Source organism: Triturus cristatus, chromosome 8 (genome assembly GCF_964204655.1).
Source record: "Triturus cristatus chromosome 8, aTriCri1.1, whole genome shotgun sequence".
NCBI classification, from domain to species: domain Eukaryota; kingdom Metazoa; phylum Chordata; class Amphibia; order Caudata; family Salamandridae; genus Triturus; species Triturus cristatus.
The window spans coordinates 362,794,504-362,816,880 of NC_140591.1; positions in this window are offsets into that span (position 1 = coordinate 362,794,504).

Consider the following 22,377-nt stretch of genomic DNA (forward strand, 5'->3'; position numbering starts at 1 on the left):
CGCCTTGCACAGGGGTCTGGACTGCATGATGACCCCCAACTGGCACGCATCTTAGTTGCGTACAAGGATAGCACCGGAGGATTTGGCCAGGTAGTGGGGATCCTCAAGGACCTGCAACACGAGCAGGTCGCCCACCATGTCCGCATGGAGGCAAAGTGGGATGCCCTTACTGCGGTGCATCGGGACATACTACAATGCCTCCGCCAGATCAATACCAACCTGTCCACACCCCCCTGTGTGCCCACAATATCTGTCGCAACACCATCTGCCAGCGCCACAGGGAGGGAGGAGAAGTCTGGCAGAGAGTCCCCTTCACCGCAGAGGCCTACACATGAGGATCCCCCCCCCCGGAAGAAGAGGGGTTGTCTGAAGAAGGACATGTAAGAGGAAGATGTCCCAGCACATCCCCCAGGGCCTCCAAACCTGTTCTGGACAATGTTCTTTGTGCGCAACCAGTTCACCTTGTCCAATTGTACACAACTCTGAAGTACTGGGTTTTTCAGAACCAACCCAGCGGTGCCAGGGGACACACCCGAAGACTTCGAGTTCTTCCTGTTTCAGACTACAGAAACACAGAGTCTTCTAGGTGAAGTCAAAGATCGTATTTTATTGGCTGCAGACCAATCACAGGTATCCGAGAAGTACAACACGGTGTATATTCTCAGGAGACTGCTCCCGAACCAAAAACCAGTCTTTACTTATATACACAAAATTACGCTCTGGGCAACACCGCCCCTATTTACAAGTGGTCATTCACATATTTTCGCTTCAAAGAAACAGTAAGTCATGATGATCACCCCACATTTCAGCTCGTTCAGATCACAAGTATTTACCCAGCGAGGCTCAGAACACTCATTGGATATCAGCAGCCCCCACACAATCCGGCACCTCCTCCTCGTAAAGTAGGCCATATAGTAGGAAACAGAGTCAGGTGTGAAGGAGATTAGTCCGGGTTCGTGTGGGAAGAACGACTTTACGATATGTCAAGCCCTGATGCTAATACCATTTGGCCGCAATAAAAAGGACCGGCCGGACATGGATGACCTCGGGCATTGGAGTCAGTTTGCACAGGTCACGAAGAAGTCACCAGAAGGTGTACGTGTCCTTTAGGCCTAAGCATGGCCTTCGTGCACAGCCTATGTGAGGGCAACCACAAAATGGATGCCGCTTCAAAATGGAACCCGATGGTACGATATATATATTCATCGTATACACGGTGAATTCATCGGTAAAACATGACGAAAACACTCATGCATACCTCGTCACTCATTTGCGGTTCGCTGATACCAAAATCGGTATGGTGGGGCCCCGCCACCGACATGGTTCCAAAATTTACAGTACCACAGACCCTCCTTTTGCCCTTACATAGGCAATACCTATACTAATCTGAGTCCAGGTCTATGTTCAGGAAGTCATGGAGATGTTGCTGTAGCATCATCCTATTACTTAGCTCGTCCCTTGATACAGGTCTCCTTACACATGATGTAACACAGAGGCTACACACTACAGGAGCACACTGTACACATAGACAGAACAGGAAAAGAATGGCTAAGATCATCCCGGTGACTATTAGAATCTTCCATCCCCAAGCTGATATCAGTCCCCAGAACCCCCCCATCATCGACCAGTCTCCTTTATCCACATGAATGGTTTCAGAAATCTTATGCAGTTTGGAGATGGCTTGATAGACTGTCAGAGCGTTATCTGGTATGAAAATACAACAGCTTGATTGGATAACCTTGCATACCCCACCACGGTCTGCAAGTATTACATCTAGTACCATACGGTTCTGCAACGTCATAAGGCGGTCCGCTTGGAGCTCAGCTGTCAAATTACCAAGGGCACCAGCCGTTACATTAACAGTGGTTTCCACTACACGAGTCAGTTGTCTCAGGTTCCTACTATTGACCATCGGTCCCCAAAATGGCAGGAAACCCAAGAAGAAGTCTCCTGCTTCCTGACCGGCAGTATCCTCCTTACTGACAACGCCTCTCACAACTCTGGTCTTGTGATAATCAGAGGCGGCAGTAAATGTCGGCGGTAGCAAATTCGCAACATAACACGCGCCCGAGAAATCAGGGGGCAACCATGTATATGCTCGATCATTGCAAAGAAAGTATGTACCCTTGGCAGCCAAAAACGCAGGGGAAAACTGTGATGGAAAAGTATACGTTTCAGTACAGTCACTCTTCCCTAGTTGAGCTCTTGGATTCTGACCATTGCCTTGTAAGCAGAACCGGCCTATGTGGGGTACGACCCAAATTGGGGATGAACTCTTACGCTGTTTCTCGCCCAGACTAATGCTATACCCCGTCGTGTTCCAACCTACATAAGCCTGCAACTCATCCTTGGGAATAGATGAATATGCATCGATGTCTCTGCTCATATCAGCGACTCCTTTCATCAAAGCTTTATTGATCGTGCTAGGTCTAGTGGAACGCGGTGGTCGCGGGGAGTAGGTTTCGAGCGCAAAAAGAAACATAGTCTGGAATGCCCATGATGACCCATTATAGCTAAACGGCAACACTAGATATGGGATACCCTTGTTAATGGTATGTGGCATCAAACCACACACCCAGCAATTTGTTGTATTCATAACTAGTTGGTGCAGAAGTTGAATAAATGAATTATTTACGAACTCAGAACGTCTAGCTTGTTCGTGTTCAGGCAGAGGGTGGAAAGAGTGTGAGGAAACAGTAGGAGGAGGTATGGGCTGTACAGTGGGTGCAAATGATACTTGGAAAGACAATAATACATAACCTACAGAAAACATCACCATACTAAATAGTACAAACAGACATAATATTACAAAACGTTTGCTATTAATTACTTTACACATTCTGCTCTTAAAATTCATTTCCTTATCAGGTCTCTCCATCTCGAAAAACTCCATCCTCTAATCGTGCTATTCGCGGCGGATGAGTGTCTTCCGCTAAAGAGTACACCTGTCAGCCCAGGGAACGCCCTAGACCAACCAGAACCTTTGACCTAACGTCTCCAGCTAGTACCCCAAAGTCTTGACACCGCGACCCTACAGCTGAACCCGGATGGTGGTTCAAAAAACAAAAAACAAGCAAGTTTCTCAGATGAGAGAGCTGCACTTCCCAAAATTTATAAAAAATAGCAAGGGAAAGAAAAAGAATTTTATTTGTCCATTGTTCTCGGCCTCAGATTATAGCGACTTCTTGTAGGTACTGTTTGGTCTTGAAACAAGAGTTCAGGCTCTGCGGTGTCCAATCGATTTGATGGCGGCACAGCTTCTTGCAGAATGTCGTCGTTCTCTTGTTCTGAAACTGCTCCTTTTACACGTGCATCGCTAAATGGCACGAAACGGGGCACAGTGTCAGTCCCAGAATCAGCGATACCCTCCTGGACCCACCGGTCATACGGCAGAGGCAAAGGAACTATTTTACAATGCACGCCGTGAATCCAGTTCTTTTTCCCTTTTACTCGAACCGCTGATCTTGTCGCGATAAGGACGAGATGAGGGCTGGTCCAGTGGGGCTCATCATTTTTCGTTCTTTTGAAATTTCTGATCAGCACCCACGATCCAGGATTGATAGGATGTCCTGGAGCTTCAGAGGCCTGAGGCAGAGTATCGTGGACCTGTTGGTGTAAGACACGCAATTTAGCCGTCAATTCATACAGGTAATCAAGCAGTACTGGATGTTCGATCTCACTGAATTTTGTCGGCCTTGGCACTCCCCATACATTGGCCGGACGGCCAAACACGATTTCATACGGACTAAGTCCCACTCGTGAATGCGCAGTCATTCTTGTTGATAGGAGTGCTAAGGGTAACGCGTCAGGCCATTTGAGACGAGAACTCGCTTGGATCTTGGCCAATTTGAGCTTCAATGTGCCATTTTAGCATTCCACTAGTCCAGCTGATTGGGGGTGATTTGCAGCGTGGAATTTCTGCTTAATGCCTAGTCCCTCGCATACATTCTTCATCACTCATCCCACAAATTCACTCCCATTATCACTCCAGACCATTCTCGGCATTCCAAACCTAGGGAAGAATTCTTTGACAAGGGCTTTAGCGGTGGATAACGCAGTATTGTCTTTTAGGGGATAAGCTTCTATCCACTTTGAGAAAGCGCAAACAACAAGTACATATTTCAAATTGTTGCACCTTTCCATGTGGATGAAATCTAGCTGCAAAACCTCGAACGGATACGTTGAAGGCGCAAAATGACCAGTTGGGTTTGGGGTTTCCCTACCAGGATTGTATTTCAAACATACCATGCAATTTTTGACCACATTCTCTACACACTTGGGAATTCCAGCATTCTGCCATACTGTAGCTAACAACTTACAAATCCCTTTCACACTGATATGTGCCATTCCATGTGCCATTGTAACCACTGGAAGCACATATGCATCAGGTAACAACCATCGCCGGTGTTCTGACAAATCAATCCAACAACCATTTTCATCCAATCTACCCTTACTTTCTCTCCACATTCTCAATTCTTTCTCTGTGGCTTCAGCTTGAAGGGACTTCACACTTTCTATCGTGTCTTCACACATTCCAACATCACCAACCCATCTTGCAGGGCCTGCAACATACATTTGATTCGTCACATCTTTTGCTGTTTCTTTCGCGATTTCGTCAGCAAATGCATTACCACGACCAACATCATCAATAACCTTCTTGTGTGCACTACATTTCACAATCGCGACTTGTAACGGTAGGGTCAGTGATTCAAGGAGATCATTCACCAACTGACCATTCTGAATCTTAGTTCCATGCGAAGTCAGGAACCCACGTTCTTTCCACAAGCGCCCAAAACTGTGGGCCACGCCAAAGGCGTACTGACTGTCAGTATATATGTTCACTTTCATTCCTTTCGACAACACGCATGCTCTTGTAAGTGCAATTAATTCTGCTGCTTGAGCCGAAATATGTGGTATACGTGCAGCTTCAACAATCATGTGCAAAGTCGTGACAGCATATGCAGCAGTCGTATCACCATTCGGAAGCTTGAAGCACGAGCCATCCACCCATAAGGTACCATCACACTCAACCAGGGGAGTATCTTTAAGATCCACTCTCCCTTTTGTTTCTTCTTCTGTTCTGAACAGACAATCATGTTGTTCAATCTCATCCGTGTCTGCTGAAATCGGTAATAAAGTAGCTGGATTCAACGTATTGCACCTCTTTATGTGAACATGACTCGCTAGCAGCGTCAACTCGTAACCTGACAATCGAGCACTAGTTAAGTGCTGTGTCTTGGTCCTATTTAACAATGTGTCCACTGCATGTGGAACCATTACAATCAACGTGTTATTCATTACTAACCCAGCAGACTGTCGAATAGACACAGCTGCTGCCGCCGTGGCTCTTAAGCAACTTGGCAATGCCTTAGCTACTGGATCCAAAGTCGACGAAAAATATGCGCATGGACGCTGTCTGTCTCCAAAAGACTGTGTCAGCACTGACAACGCACAACCTTCTTTCTCGTAAACATACAATGTAAAAGGTTTACTGTAGTCGGGGGTACCCAACACAGGAGCTGAACATAATGCCTTACGCAATTCCGAAAAACTTCTCTGACACTCTTCAGACCATGGGACGGGATTCGGTGTATCTTTGCATGTTAATGCTATCAAAGGTTTTGCCAACAAAGAAAAACTCGGGATCCACTGCCTACAGTATGAAGTAATACCTAAGAAGGCCTGCACTTCTCTCAGTTTCCTTCCCTCCTTCGATAAGAGATGACCAAAGTAGGTCACTTCTTGTCGACAATAATGCAGTTTTGAGAGAGACACTTTGTGATGAAAGGCAGACAAATGACGCAATAATGACAATGTAGCTTCTTTACAAATTTCCTCAGTATCCGCGGTGATTAGTAAATCGTCAACATACTGGATAAGGGTAGCACCACTACGTAAAACAATTGCATCAAGCTGCGCTTTTAAAGCCTGACTGTATATTGATGGACTTTCACAGTAGCCCTGTGGAGCGCATTTAAAGCGGAAGCTGCGACCTCCTAAACTAAAGCCAAAAATATCCCTGCTTTCCTCTGCAATCGGGATGCTAAAGAAAGCATTCTTTAAATCAATCACTGAGAACCAAGCAGTGGAAGCTGGGATCATAGTTAACAAGGCAGTTATATCAGGGACAACTGGAAACTGTGGCACAACTATCTTATTGCCCTCTCTAAGATCGATCACAAATCTGTAAACAGGTGGCTGAGAGGGGTCAGTGCGTTTTAAAACAGGCAAAACCGGACTATTGCAAACGTTGCCTCTTGTCTCTTCAATTACATCCTTTCCAATCAAATCATAGATGATTGCTAACAACGCCTTTTCACCTTCATTAGAGATCTTGTACTGAGGAATGCGTGGCAATTTAACATTGGCTTTCAAAGTGACCACATATGGCGGCATTTCCAAGAGACCCACATCGTTAGGGCCAGTAGCCCAAATGTCATCCGGAAGAGATGACAATTCAGCTGGCAGTTTATTCTTTGACAAATACATGGGAGAAATCACTTCCCTACCCAGTGTAAGTTGTACTCCCGAGGGGGAACAATATAATGTCGCATGTAACCTCTTTAACAAATCCAATCCTAACAGGTTTTCACCACATCCTGTCGTTAGGATAAGGGGTGCGTTTAGCTCACAAGGTCCAACAGAAAGGGTCATAGGACTAGAGATCGGGTTCCTAACTGGGGCGCCAGAAAAACCTGCTGAAACATTCATTTCGCCAGACAAAGGTGCGCCAGGGAGTTTCGAGTGCATAATTGAACTCTTTGCAGCACCAGTATCCAAAAGAAAAGGCTCTGACACACCCGCTGTAGTCACCTTAACATACGGTCCACTCTGATCCACTGGCACTGAAACAACTCCCTCTCTTTGTCTACGGCTGTCCTAGTAATCATTACCTTCTGCATTTCCATCTTCTGCATAATAGTCGTTATTATAGTACTGAGTTGTTCTACCAGGTACATTGGCCTGCTGATCAAAACTGTTCATCGTATTTTGAGGCGGAAGAGGACGCGCATTCTGGGGAGCATTCCCACGCCCTCTACCTCTAGGAGCTTGCTGACCACCTGCACCTCTCGCGCCATAAGCATTATTCGTATGCTGTAACAATATAGGACAACTATACTTAAAATGACCTTCCTGTTTGCAATACGAACACTGATTGGGACCTACAGGAACACGCTGTTGGGAATACCCGAACCTTTGCGAGTTACTCTGAAACTGTTGGGGTTGTTGGTAGTTACTCTGACCTTGCTTATAGTTATTCTGATCTCCACGTGGCGGGTAAGCTTGCTGTAAAAGAACCTTCGTCATTAACTCTTTTGTTTTCTTGTCTGCTCTATCCTTCTCATCTTTGTCCCTATTTTCGTAATACTGTGCAGTAGCCAGTATCTGCGCTGATGAGGAAACAGCCCAAGAACTCTCTGAATCTTTTAATTTCTTACACAACTCGGGAAGCAAGTTATGCACGAATTTATCAACAAATAACCGTTGTCCACCTTCTGTACTCATGTCTTGACCACTGTGGTCGATAAATGTCTCTTCAAATCTGGTGAAGAAATCAGACACTGTTTCATCTTTCTTTTGTTTGCATGCGGATAATTTATCCCAATTCACACGCATCGCGGGCATTAAAGTTTTCATATAGTTAATAATTCTACCAGGGAGTTCTGCTACTAATGGCTCAGGTTTTGCACCACCAACTTGTGCAGTGTCTGTAGCAATGATGTTAGCCCATGTGTCACCTAGTTCTGCAGCACGATCGGTATTACGAATCACTCCCCATAAAGTCTGCGGAACAACATTCCCGAATAACATATCTATGTCAGCTAGGTTCATGACACACTATTCTGCAGTCTGTGATAACTCCTTATAATATCCTGCGGGGTTTTTACGTGGGTCAGGAAATGTCTGCTTAAGCGCTAAAACTTCTGATCGCTTCCAGGGAACATGTACCCAAACACGCTGAAAATGTGGCTGAACAGGTGGGACAGCATTCACATCACCAGGTCTCCAAACTGGAGGAACCTCACGCATCGGGTATTGGCGCGCTTTTACCTGTTTCCCTACAGGGAATTCCTGTTCAAACAATGACTGATGACAATCCCCATTCCTGAAAGACAACAATGTCGCAACTGCTTTCTCAACATCAGAACCCACAATCGCGCCTTTTCCAAATTCAAACCTTACTTGAGACAATTCCTGCGGGCTTAAGTCTAAACCATGATCTTCCAATTCCTCACAGAGGAATTCACACATTTTCTCAAAGACTTATCTTTGTTGTGGTGCTTCCCATTGATTAAAAACATTCACAACAGACTCTACATCATATCTAGAAGGATAAACAATCCATCTACGTGCCATGCGGTCCAGTTCTTCTTTCTCCCTCGGACCAGGTATTTGACTACGTAATTGCTTACATTGTGGACCAGGGGTCGTACTAGATGACCCAAAGAGAGGTGATATAAGGCTAGTGACCACACTAGCTACTCGTTGTCGTGTAGAAGGAGAAGGTGAGGCAAGAACAGGGGGAAAGATAGAGGGAAGAAAAACGGGTGCAGATACAGGTACAGGGGTAGTATCAGGAAGAGCGCCAAGGGAGGCAGCTGATGTACTAGGTAAAGTTGCAGGAAGCACAGGAGAGATAGGCAGCGAAATCGGCGGCCCTTGAGAGGGCTGTGCCGTAGGCATAGGAGCCGGCTGAGGAGGAGCTGGCGGCTGCGGGAAAGCTTGCGGGAAATTAACTGGAGGCTGTACATTTAAGGGCTGTGGAGGTGCTGTAGCACTCTGCGCATACGGGGGTGGTGAACTCAGCAAATGTCAGCAAATGTGACATTAGGGAATCTTTCTCCTTTTCTTTTGACGTGTCCTGCTGAAGGGGCGGCAGAACTGGGTAACATTTATCAATTACTAACTCATGCTGCCTGCGCAACTGCTCATTCATTTGCTCGTCCTCATTATCTTTAAACTGCAAAGCTGCTTGCATTATCGACATACCTTTCTCTCTCTTATTTTTCTTTGCTAATTTAATTTCTTTCTGTTTGGCTTCCTTTCGCCATAGGCGGAAAGAATCAAACATCGCCGGCCGGGCTTTCTTTTTAAATAATTTAATTTCTAAGTTATCTAGGATTTCTGTGTCGAAACTACCATTTTGGGGCCATTTTAAAACACCATCCTTCCTGGTGTACTGGATCCATACTTCATTATATGCAATGGGGCCCACACCATGTTTTACATAAAGCTCATAAGTGGGAGTTCCAATTGGAGGAACCGGACACGAATCCTCTAATCGGGAGCCCCTATTACAACCCAAACAAAACAAATTTCCAAATATACTAGAACCAGGCATCATCGCTCACTAGTCTAGTTTCAAACTTCAAAGGATTATCGAATACGATAGCCTCGTGAATACACGAGTCCTTCGGCTTTGGCACTTGCAAGTTCCAAATCAAAGCGATCCCAAAGGGATACCAAACTAAGAACCAAACCAAGAAACTGGGAGACGCTCCACTTATACTTAACTGAGGTATCGATGACGTCACCAGAAGACTCGTTACATCGTTTCGCTCTACCAAATCATCAAGGGTCCAAAACAGGGCGATAGTCAGGGCAGCAGTCCTTTGTAGCCGTCGGGACGCGAAGAACCTCGCAGTAAAGACTTTCGGACCACGTCGACATGCAGGGGTCGATGAAGTGGCGGCCTTCCTCCAGAATTTTCACACGAAGCTCCTCACGAACCTCTGGCTTGGACCAGTACCGCTGAAATCGCCCCACGTGGGCGCCAACTGAAGTACTGTGTTTTTCAGAACCAACCCAGCGGTGCCAGGGGACACACCCGAAGACTTCGAGTTCTTCCTGTTTCAGACTACAGAAACACAGAGTCTTCTAGGTGAAGTCAAAGATCGTATTTTATTGGCTGCAGACCAATCACAGGTATCCGAGAAGTACAACACGGTGTATGTTCTCAGGAGACTGCTCCCGAACCAAAAACAAGTCTTCACTTATATACACAAAATTACGCTCTGGGCAACACCGCCCCTATTTACAAGTGGTCATTCACATATTTTCGCTTCAAAGAAACAGTAAAGTCATGATGATCACCCCACATTTCAGCTCGTTCAGATCACAAGTATTTACCCAGCGAGGCTCAGAACACTCATCGGATATCAGCAGCCCCCACACAATCCGGCACCTCCTCATCGTAAAATAGGCCACAAAGTAGGAAACAGAGTCAGGTGTGAAGGAGATTAGTCCGGGTTCGTGTGAGAAGAACGACTTTACGATGTGTCAGGCCCTGATGCTAATCCCATTTGGCCGCAATAAAAGGGACCGGCCGGACATGGATGACCTCGGGCATTGGAGTCAGTTTGCACAGGTCACGAAGAAGTCACCAGAAGGTGTATGTATCCTTTCGGCCTAAGCATGGCCTTCGTGCACAGCCTATGTGAGGGCAACCACAAAATGGATGCCGCTTCAAAATGGAACCCGATGGTACGATATATATATTCATCGTATACACGGTGAATTCATCGGTAAAACATGACGAAAACACTCATGCATACCGCGTCACTCATTTGCGGTTCGCTGATACCAAAATCGGTATGGTGGGGCCCTGCCACCGACATGGTTCCAAAATTTACAGTACCACAACTCGCCCACATTACATGTAGGGTTCATGTTGGGCCAATGTAGCAGACGACTGTTGACTTTACTCTGGACATTTCATCTACCAGCACTTCCAACTCCAATGTGAACTATGGATTCCCAAACCACTGTACAGCACCCACCATCCTGTGCACTTCACTCACACATGTTTGTAAATAAACTCACCAGTACACCATACTTGCCTCTGTTCTGATTCCAACTTGTCATGTTCAGGGCGAAGTCGATCTGCTACACAACACAGTTCATGCCAAATACTGCAACAATGTGACCAACGTAAGGTGAGTCATGGGGATGTGACACATGTGAGGGAGACACCCCACTATGGCAACACAAAACATACTCACCATGGCCATGTTACTCATACCACACAATGATGTTGACCTGAAACACATTGGCATGCACAGACACAACACCAAGCACAGTCAGCGGCAACAAGTCCACAGGTGAGGTAAGCAGATGTCACTCAGATGTGGGAAGACAGACAACGCACATAAAAAAGCATAGCACAGGTTCATTACACATCAGCAACACGTTTATTCCACACTAGTTGCACGGTAATTCTACGTAACAGTGGACACACGCTCTCAATGTGTTGGAGAATGGAAGTCCAGGGATGTGTGGTACATCAGTTGATGGGAATTGTTACCTTCCACACTGGTGTTGGCTTCTGGGTGTTGTGGGTCAGTGTTTACCACACAACAGGCAAAGGACCCTGGGAAGGACAGACAAGATACAGTCAAAAGCACAGACGAACAGGAGAGAAATGCAATACACATGCCCAAAACATGTTGCCAAACACCTGCACAAACACTAGTTAGCAGTACTACCCTATTGTGGAGTACACACCACCTGAATGGACACACCACAGCACGCATCCAGTCAAGTGGCACACAGACACACTCAGACAGCAACAGAGCTGGCTCAACACATTCCAGGCTACCTCCATACATTGACATAACAGCCCTGGAAACTCACATTCAGGTGAAGAAGTTGTTGATGAGCTGGGAGTGGACATCACCATCATCTTCATCATCACTGGCATCTTGGCCCAGGACGGGATCCTCCATAGGTGCCGGACGTTGGTCATCGTCATCCTGGACGAGAGGCACCTCCTTCCACACCCCCATGTTGTGTAGCATGCAGCAGACCAGTATTATCTTGCACACCTTTGCAGGCTCATATGGGAGGGCCCCTCCGGTCTTGTCCAGGCAGCGAAAGCGGCTTTTCAGGAGGCCAAATGTCCGCTCAATCACTCTCCTGCTCCGACCATGTGCCTCATTGTAGCGCAGCTCGGCTGGTGTCACAGGGTTCCTGAGGGGTGTCAGCAACCACGGCATGTTGGGGTATCCAGAGTCACCTACACACACAAAAATGAACAAGTAGCTGAGTTTTGTAGGAGTGCGGAGTACAACACTGACAAACACACACAACGAGAAACAGTCTGTACACACCGACAAGCCAGGCACACAGAGCTGGCATCTGTGACATCAGCGTTGCAATGTGACTACTCCTCATAATGTAGGCATCATGCGCCGAACCAGGGAACCATGCACACACATGTGTGATCAACATGTCAGCAAGACAGACCACCAGAGCATTGATCGAATGGTAGTGCTTCCTGTTCCGGTATGCCTGCTCATGTGCCTGTGGTGATATCAGGGCAACGTGTGTCCCGTCAATGGATCCAATGACGTTTGGCATCCTCCCCAGTGTATAAAAGGCATCCTTAATTTCAGGGAGTTCATCTTGGCTCGGGAACTTGATATACAGGTCGAGGAATTGCAACATCCCCGCCAAGACATCGTGTAGCACCCGACTAAACATCGTTTGCGACATACCACCAGCAGTAGCCACAGTGTACTGGAAGGTACCGGTAGCAAAGAAGTGCAGGGCTGCCATCACCTTCACCTCTGGGGTCAGTGCTGTAGGGTATGTCCGGCCAGGTAGCAGATGTGGCGCCAACTGCTCCGCCAACTCCTCAATCAGTGGCCTGGTGAAGCGGTACCGTCTGATGCTGTCGCGTTCCTGCATGGTTGCAAGGTCTGGGAACGGCCGATGGACAGCTGGTGCCCTGCAGTACAGAGATGCACAAAGGAAGATTGTCAGTACATCCTCCCATGTGGCCATGACCACGATCACTATCACATGCTAGTTCATGACATTACATAATGTACTGAGGTGTGTGCTGTTGGGCATGGACACATATGTCACCTACAAGACCACCACCTCACATCTCAATTCCACATGTCCACATGAGTGCCATGTAGTGCAATGGGCTAATCATCTGGCTGTGTCACCCAAACTATGTGCTGCTGCAACGTTCAAAATACCCACCCCAGTGACTAATGAGGACTCATGTCTCCCAGGCATCACAGATTTTTGCCATGCAGAAACCCAGGCTCCCTATATTGCCACATCAACACAGAAATGGACATGGCGTAGCAGGTACACACCACAAGGCAAGCGTAAGTCCCACAGGTATTGGTAACATGTGATCAGACACATCTGAGACACAACATGCACACAGACTGTGGGTGCACATCAGTATTGGGGCTACAGGTCTCACTGTGACATACATGCCATCACCCCCAGGACTCAGGGTGTATGTGACATGTCTTAAACATATCCAACCTGACACCGTGGCCTTCACTCATGCCCATTACTGTCCAATTGCACATCACAGTGCTAATGTGCACAACACACAAAGGACTCTGCCCCCATGTGCACGTGCACAGCCTGGGAGTGGCTGCACAAAGTGCCAGACAAAACAACAGCTGTGGCCCCCTCAAACATCCAGGGAATGCAGCCTCACATGCCATGGGACACTGTGTGGCCAATGCTATAGTGTGGCAGGTGTGTGCAGGTGTCCATGGCCAGTATATGTGTGTTGCATCCGTCTAATAGTCACACTAATGAGGTCCGATGCGTACGCATTGCACAGGTCATGACCGAGACGTGCGTACGCCTTGTCATTGCATACAATGAGGTCCCACGCGGGTGACAATGCGTACGCATTGCACGGGTCATGACCGAGCCATGCGTACGCCTTGTCATTGAATCCAATGAGGTCCGACGTGGGTGACAATGCGTACGCATTGCACGGGTCATAACCGAGCCGTGCGTACGCCTTGTCATTGAATCCAATGAGGTCCGACGAGGGTGACAATGCGTACGCATTGCACGGGTCATTACCGAGCCGTGCGTATGCCTTGTCATTGCATACAATGAGGTCCGACGAGGGTGACTATCATGCATACGCGTCAGACAGGCATGGTCTGAGACAGGCGTACGCCTTGGCCATTGAATCGTATGGAGACGGGTGCATGTGTATATTCAAAATACGCGTTGTACAGTCAGTTGAACGAGCCGGGTGCACCCATTGGCTCAGGACTGTCATGGAGACGGATGCGGATTCAAAACTTGTACGAGTTGTGCACTGGAAATTCAGTTGGATGCCTACAACAATGTTGCAATTTCAAGTGTTCCATGAAGGTGAAGATTTGAACGATGCGGAAGGCGTGTACTAGTCGTACTTTTGAATGGATTGGCCAGATTCATAGGATGCAACCGTGTTGGACCTATCACTTGGGACACATGGCACAGAGTCTGCCTCTGCAGCACACACATATAAGGCTGTCTGGCCCCCAGGGAGCTCACTTGCCTGCACTACATGCTACTGGACCACATCCCTGCTTCCACTGCTGCTGTCTATGCATCCTCTGGCTCCTGCTATGGCACGTACCCTGGAGAGGGCCCCAGCCTTCACTGAGGAGGAGAACCAGGCCCTGCTGGACGGGCTCTTTCCAGACTACAGAAAGCTCTATGGGACACCAGGGGAGCCGGTGAGTGTGCTGTCCACCGCCTTCCTAATTATGCATGTTGTCTGACTAGCAGTACTAGAAGTGTGTACACCAGTGGCAAGCATTCTCACTGAATACTTTCATCCACCAAAGTGTGGAGGTACATGTAATGAATAGTTTTCATGCTGCTAAAGTGCATTATTGCAAGCTTAAACTATCTAGGCATTGTTAACATGTCAGACATGCATGTGAGTTTTCATTCCCCATGGTTGCACAACCTGTGTAATTTATTTCCCTTTGTGATGATGACATGTATATCCAGTAGTGTGCTGCACAAATCTGTGGCATGTGTGTTAATGTACTTTTCACTTTGTCATCCTCACAGGTTGATACCCACCAGAAGCAGGAGATCTGGCTGACCATCGCCCGGGCTGTTCGTTCTGTGGGGGTCTACAAGCGCCGGATCCGCAACTACCAGTAGAGGTGTCAGGACCTTCGTGGCTGAACCCGGAGGATAGCTAGAGTCCAGATGAAGCTGTCACCTCCACGCAGGAGGGGCGGACACCGGACCCAGACTCCCCACATGCTCCGGATACTGGCAGTGGTCTTCCCGGACCTGGATAGGCAGCTGAAGGCCAGACAGCAGCAGGAAGGGGGTAAGTCCATGCCTGATCTGTGTACTATGTCGGACATGCAAATAGCAGTCTTTTGTCCTGGTCACACGAGGGGGCCGATTCACAGAACTAACTTAAGACAAAATCCTAAACTTACTACCATTTTGGTATTCACAGAAGGCACTTACTCATTTTGGTATTCACAGAAGGCACTTACTCATTTCGGTATTCACAGAAGTTAGGAGTCCTAACTTTAGGACTCCTAAATGCCTTCTGTGAATACCGAAAGTCTTAAAATTAGGATTTTTCTCAGTTTAGTAGTAGTATAGTTAGGACTCCTAACTTTAGGACTCCTAAATGCCTTGTGTGAATACAGAAAGTCTTAAAATTAGGATTTTTCTCAATTTAGTAGTCCTAAGTTTAGGACTCCTAACTTTAGGACTCCTAAATGCCTTCTGTGAATACCGAAAGCCTTAAAATTAGGATTTTTCTCAGTTTAGTAGTAGTGTAGTTAGGACTCCTAACTTTAGGACTCCTAAATGCCTTCTGTGAATACTGAAAGTCTTAAAATTAGGATTTTTCTCAATTTAGTAGTCCTAAGTTTAGATTTAGGACTACTAAATTGAGAAAAATCCTAATTTTAAGACTTTCGGTATTCACAGAAGGCATTTAGGAGTCCTAAAGTTAGGAGTCCTAACTATACTACTACTAAACTGAGAAAAATCCTAATTTTAAGACTTTCGGTATTCACAGAAGGCATTTAGGAGTCCTAAAGTTAGGACTCCTAACTTCTGTGAATACCGAAATGAGTAAGTGACTTCTGTGAATACCAAAATGAGTAAGTGCCTTCTGTGAATACCAAAATGGTAGTAAGTTTAGGATTTTGTCTTAAGTTAGTTCTGTGAATCGGGCCATTCCACATTACGTAGGTCTTGTAGTCCCAAAATCAGGTCCCTCATTTTTGTGATGCACCCTCCTCATCTGTTCCACAGGTGTGGCCCCTACAGTCTGTTGCTTGTGTCGCTAGGGCACTGTGTCCCTGCAGTCAGCTATGTTTCAGGTACCAGTCAGCATCAGTTCCTGTGACTCTGTTGTGTGTTTCATGGGTGGGTCAATTGTTTTCACAATGCCTGAGATCTGACATATGAACTGTGTGTGCCCTTGAGATGTGTACCAATTGCTGGTCTGACTCGCAACATGTTTCTGGGGTATTCAAAACAAAACCATGCAGCAGGGGACTCCAATTTTTTGACATTCAGGAGTATGTATATCAAGTATGTCACAATTGCTTAGCCATCTGACTACTGTCCGGGGCAATACACTGTTTTACTTAGTCCTGCCCAGTCATGCCTCCTCAAGGGCATTCAGAAACACTCTGTATTCCACTCCTGTTTATGAAATTGCAGGTTGTGCTTAGTGACATGTGCCCTCAGGTGTGTTCCTCTGTGTCATTAGGGTGTGGCTTGTTGCTACGTACAACTGGGTGTCCATGATTCAGAGAGTCAGCATGACATCTGCAATGTTACTGCGAGACAAGACCTGTGTGACATATAGGTGTGTGATCATCTGACAGCGCACAATGGTGTATGCAACTGTGTCCCTCATTCAGCGAGGTTATATGCATGGCACACTGTGATGTGTTAATGTACATGGATTTGTGTTTGCTGAGACTCATATGAATGATTTGCATGATGTGGGGTCTTCTGGGTCCTGGATATGTTGTTTGCATGGCATGGGCAAGTGTGCCAGTCATCTGCAGTGTCAGATTAACCCCTGAGCTAGGATTGTGAGTCAGTGCATATTGTTGTTGTCTGGATGCCCTACCCCTGTGACAGGAGACAGTGTTGACTGACTTTCAGGGCATCCCAGTGCCATGGCATTGAACTTGCTATGAGTGAGCCTGCGTTGTGTTCAAGTGTGCACCATGCACCCCATTGTGGCCTTGCCCATCAGGACATGAGTACATCATAGTGTGTGTTGCTGGCATGCATCCGAAGCATGTGAAATGAGTCTCTGCAAATCCCTTCATCCGGACACCTGTACTGAGTCAGTCGCAAGAGATGTACTGTGTGTCTAGTGACAGACTCCTACATGTTCACTTGCATGTACAACTAATGTGTGGGTGGTGTGTGTTGGCACATTGGTGTGTTAGCATCCAACATGCAACGGACATATGTGTGAGATTCAAGGAGGGATATGTGTGCCATGGTTGATGTTGAGAATGACATTTGTCTCATCCTAAACAGTGTTGGCACTTTGAGCTGTGTTCAGTTGGTGCAGGTGACTGATGTTGTTCTGTTACTTCCTATTCCTATCCAGATACATCCACGGCCACAGGAGGGGACAGCTCCACGGACCAGGAGGAGCCACAGAGCCTTACCGGGACAGAAGGAGAGGAGGCAGGTGGACCCAGTGGCACGGTGGGCGAGTTGAGCCACACAGAGGAGTCGTCAGCACCATCCCCCCCCAGCTGAAGGCCACAGCAGCTCTGAGGATGACTCCCCTCTGGAGGCGGGTGTCAGCAGCCACCAAACACCAGCTAGTGAGGCTGTCTCCGCCACCACCACCACCACCACTCTCCCATCGGCTCCCATCCCAGAGGTCCCTGTGGGCTCCCGTGTTTGTGAGCATGTCTCCTTTGTGGCAGGCACCGCACCCCCTGCCCCTGTGTCCCCTGCTGCCCTGAGTGAGGAGTCTGTGGACTTACTTCAACAGATCCATGGAGGGCAGACGTCGATGCTGAAGGTCCTCCATGCACACACAGGTCTGTTGACACAACTGGTGTCATTCATGGAGGGCATTTCCTCGGGCATGTCTGCCCTACAGAGGACCAACCAGTCCGTGGCCTCCTCCCTGACGGCAGCAGTGTCCCTCCTCCAACAGTCCCACACCCCTCCTACCCCTGCACCACCCACGATTCCTAGCAGCCTACCTGTCCCAAGCACAGAAACCCCCAAACCAAGGGCTAGACGTGCACACAAGCAAGCGGAGGGGACTGATTTCACACACTCAGGGGCTGGTTTGCTGACACACACACAGTCATCCACAACCACTCCACAGTCCTCCGAGACCTCTCCCTCCCAGCCCCCTTCCCTTGCCTCACCTGCAACCCCATCCCCCCAGAAGCTCTTCCTCTGTGACCTTGGCCTCTTCCCCACCGACCCAGCAGATCCTGATTACAAGGGGAAGAGGAAGTCCCCACACATAGGAGGGAGTGCCCCCCACACCCGGACACCCTCACCCAGGCGCAGTCAGACCGAGACGCCCATCCCCAAGTTCCCCCGGCACAAGAAGAGCAAGACCCCTCCGCCACCACGCAGCTCCAAGGCAAAGTCTCCGTCCTCCATCCCCCAGGCCACCACTCCAGAGGTTCTCCCGCCACTCCCTGCCCCGGGTTCCCCCACACACAGATACACCATCCCCAAAATGCTAAGGCCATCCCCCCTAGCACTTGCTCCTCCACACCTGGTCAGACAGTTGGTGCCACTGATGTGGGGACCGTGTCCCCCCTGCCCTGCCGACCTCACCTGTCCCCCATTCCGCTCCCATGGATGTAGGCACTGCTTTGGAGTCCACAACCACCCTGTCTGACTTGGGCACTGCAGTGGTGAGCCAATCCACTCCATATGACCTGCCCACTGGAGTTGTGCAGGCACCCACCCCATCTGACTTGTGCCCCACAGTTGTGACAGCACCCACCACTTCAGTCAGCTCCACTGCAGTTGCAAGTGTCTCGCCTGCATCTCCCACTTCTTCACTGCCTCCTTCTGCTGCGCCCTGATCCTGTCCCTGCGGTGCCTGGCCTGCACCCATGTATGCCCCTCCGAGGGGATGACCCCGGTCCTTAGCAGTGCAGGCAAGCAAGTGTGTCAGTTGTCACTCTAGTTCACTCCTTGGCATTTTGACATGGACTGGCCATTCGCCTTTTGGTTGCACGTAGGTTTAGCATTTCATATACGGAATTTGTCAGTCTAGTTCACTCCTTGCCATTTGGACATTGACTGGCCATTGGCCTTTTGTTGGAACAGACGTTTCGCTTTTCATATGCTGAATAAAGCTTTTTTCTTTGTCCCTGTGAACTTGATTTAGCTGTACATCATGTTGATGTTGTTTTACATGCCCTTGCACCTGTAATGCTTGGTTTACAATGTTGCATACTGATGTGTTGATGTCAGGTACTCCCTGTGGTCCATGAGATATGTATCCTATTCTGGTGGGTATCCATGTCATCCTTTGCAGCTACCTGGGTGTGTCTGGAGCTCTGGATCAACTATTTGTGTACATCTCACTGTGAGCATTTCATTGGCATGGTCACATCTGTGGCTTGCACCCCTGCACATGTGATGTGCTTCCCATTGTCCAAATTGTCACTTCCACATACTTCGTGCTCATCACTACTGTCCCTACAGGTGTGTGCATCATCATTGTAATAGGAGCAACTGGGTCCTCTGTGCAACTTGCTAGACATATGTTTTGGGTATGTGCAGCTGACTTAGGGGAGACTCCCGTACCCAGGCTGTTGTGACCAGAGCCTTCATTGTGTGGTAACTGATGGCTGACTGACCAAGTGTTCTGCAGACATGAGTGGGACTTGCGTTGAATATGTTTGGCACAGCTGGGCTCCCACAGGAGTTGTGTCCCCTCAAGTTAGTGTGTTGTCCAGTGAAATGGCCTGGGCCCATGGTGTGTGTTGTTTGTGCATGTGTGTGTGTCCACATCCCTGTTCATACACAGACAGGGTTCCCTTGATATGTTCCTGTTGTTGATGCTTGCTGAGTGGTACTGGGTTCATCTCACTACTTTTCCAATGGGCTACCAGATGTGTGGGTGCATGACACACTACTGTTAATTGGTGTATCATCATTGGGATTTGTCAGTTCTGAGTGGTGATGATGTTGTCAGACACAGATGGGACACAGTCAGGGTTCCTCAAGGCACTTGTTTGTTCGCAATATCATGTAGTTGTCCCTAGGTGGTAGTTTTCAGTGATTGAGACATTTGCATGTGTGTGTGACTGCTCCCACTTGTCGGGTTCACGGCAGCGATGCTGGCAGGTGTCAGCATGGGTGCCTTGTGTTCCTCCTTGGCATCTGCATAGTCCTGGGACTGTGGCAGGGATTCTGAAGGTTACATGAGCTTTGAGGTCATGGCCATGTACCGCATATTGTGCAGTGTGTCTGTCATTCCCCTAGGTTGTAAACAGTCCTTGTGTGATGTGTGCGTGCACCTTAGTTCCTGGCAACATTCCTGTGTTTGTCATGGGTGCATGTGCAATGTCACCTGTCCATGTGGACTTCACAGATGGATGTATGTCGTTACAACGCACACTTTTACAACGCATGCACTTACAACGCATTTTTTACAACGCAACATCCACTACAACGCATTCCAATACATAGCATGACACTACAACGCATTTTTAAAAACTACCTTTACAACGCATTCCATTACATCGCATACTACCTTTACAACGCATACCATTACAACGCATAATATTAAATTGCATTTAAGGTAAGTATTGGATAGTATAGGGGTAAAAATTACTATTCTAACTCCAGGGGGTGCAACAGTATGGTAAGTGTTGGATAGTATAGGGCTAAAAATTACTATTCTAACTCCAGGGGGTGCAACAGTAGGGTAAGTGTTGGATAGTATAGGGGTAAAAATTACTATTCTAACTCCAGGGGGTGCAACAGTAGGGTAAGTGTTGGATAGTATAGGGGTAAAAATTGCTATTCTAACTCCAGGGGGTGCAACAGTAGGGTAAGTGTTGGATAGTATAGGGGTAAAAATTACTATTCTAACTCCAGGGGGTGCAACAGTAGGGAAAGTGTTGGATAGTATAGGGGTAAAAATTACTATTCTAACTCCAGGGGGTGCAACAGTAGGGTAAGTGTTGGATAGTATAGGGGTAAAAATTACTATTCTAACTCCAGGGGGTGCAACAGTAGGGTAAGTGTTGGATAGTATAGGGGTAAAAATTACTATTCTAACTCCAAGGGGTGCAACAGTAGGGTAAGTGTTGGATAGTATAGGGGTAAAAATTAGTATTCTAACTCCAGGGGGTGCAACAGTAGGGTAAGTGTTGGATAGTATAGGGGTAAAAATTACTATTCTAACTCCAGGGGGTGCAACAGTAGGGTAAGTGTTGGATAGTGTAGTGTAATATTATGCGTTGTAATGGTATGCGTTGTAAAGGTAGTATGCGATGTAATGGAATGCGTTGTAAAGGTAGTTTTTAAACATGCGTTGTAGTGTCATGCTATGTAATGGAATGCGTTGTAGTGGATGTTGCATTGTAAAAAATGCGTTGTAAGTGTAGTGCGTTGTAAAAGTTGCGTTGTAAAGGTTGTTCCCCTTCACAGATACATATTGTTGCAGTTCAAGTGTGTGGTGTTGAAGGTGGACTGATGTGAATGTTTGCATGGATGGTCCCCTAGCTCACGTTTGTCCATGGATGAGGGGCCATGCTGAGTGATTTATGTTTGTGTATGTGTGATGTACGTTTGTGGCACTGGGCACATGTCTGGGTTTCCCAGTTTGTACAACATCTGCCTTTGTCATCACAGTGGAGGTGTCATGCATGCTTGTGTCACCCCACTGTCTGGTCCCTGGGGGTAGTGGTGTTGTGTGTCAGTCTCTTGCTATGTTAGTTGGTGTTGATTCCAGCTTGTGTCACATGTGTCTGTTGTGCTCCCTCTCATCTCCCAATGCCTGATTGCCCACTGAGGGTGTCCCAATGATGGTTTACGTTTGTATGGCACTGTGTCCACATCTGTGTCACTGTGGTTCAGCCCCCCTCATGTGTTGTGTAGTTGCCTGGGGATACTGTGTCACACACACACATGTTGTGGCAGATGTGCAGTGTGAGGTTGCCTGTTTGTGTTTGTGCATCTGCATCAGTGCATTGGTATTGCTGTTGTGGGCCTTTGTCTGGATGCTGTTTCTGTGATTTTGCCTGTTGTCCCTGTGAGTCATTTCACATCATTGTGCACATTCATCCTGGTTGTTGGGTGCCATTGTTGGCATGGAATGTGAGTTTGTGAGCTGCCACCTACAGTCTACACATGTTGTTTTGATTGGTGTGTCTATTTTTGAGATGTGTGCACGCTTGGTGATGGTCACTTCTGCTGTTGAGTCATTGTACGCTGTATGCATTGTCAGCCCCCATGTGTGGTGCTTGTCTGCACATGGCCGAGAGTGTTATGTTTTCACAGCACTGTTAGCCTCACTACATCTCTTTGTGTATGGGACACAACCACTAGTTTGCCCCAGAAGTGTTTGATGTGTTGGGAGCAGGGATC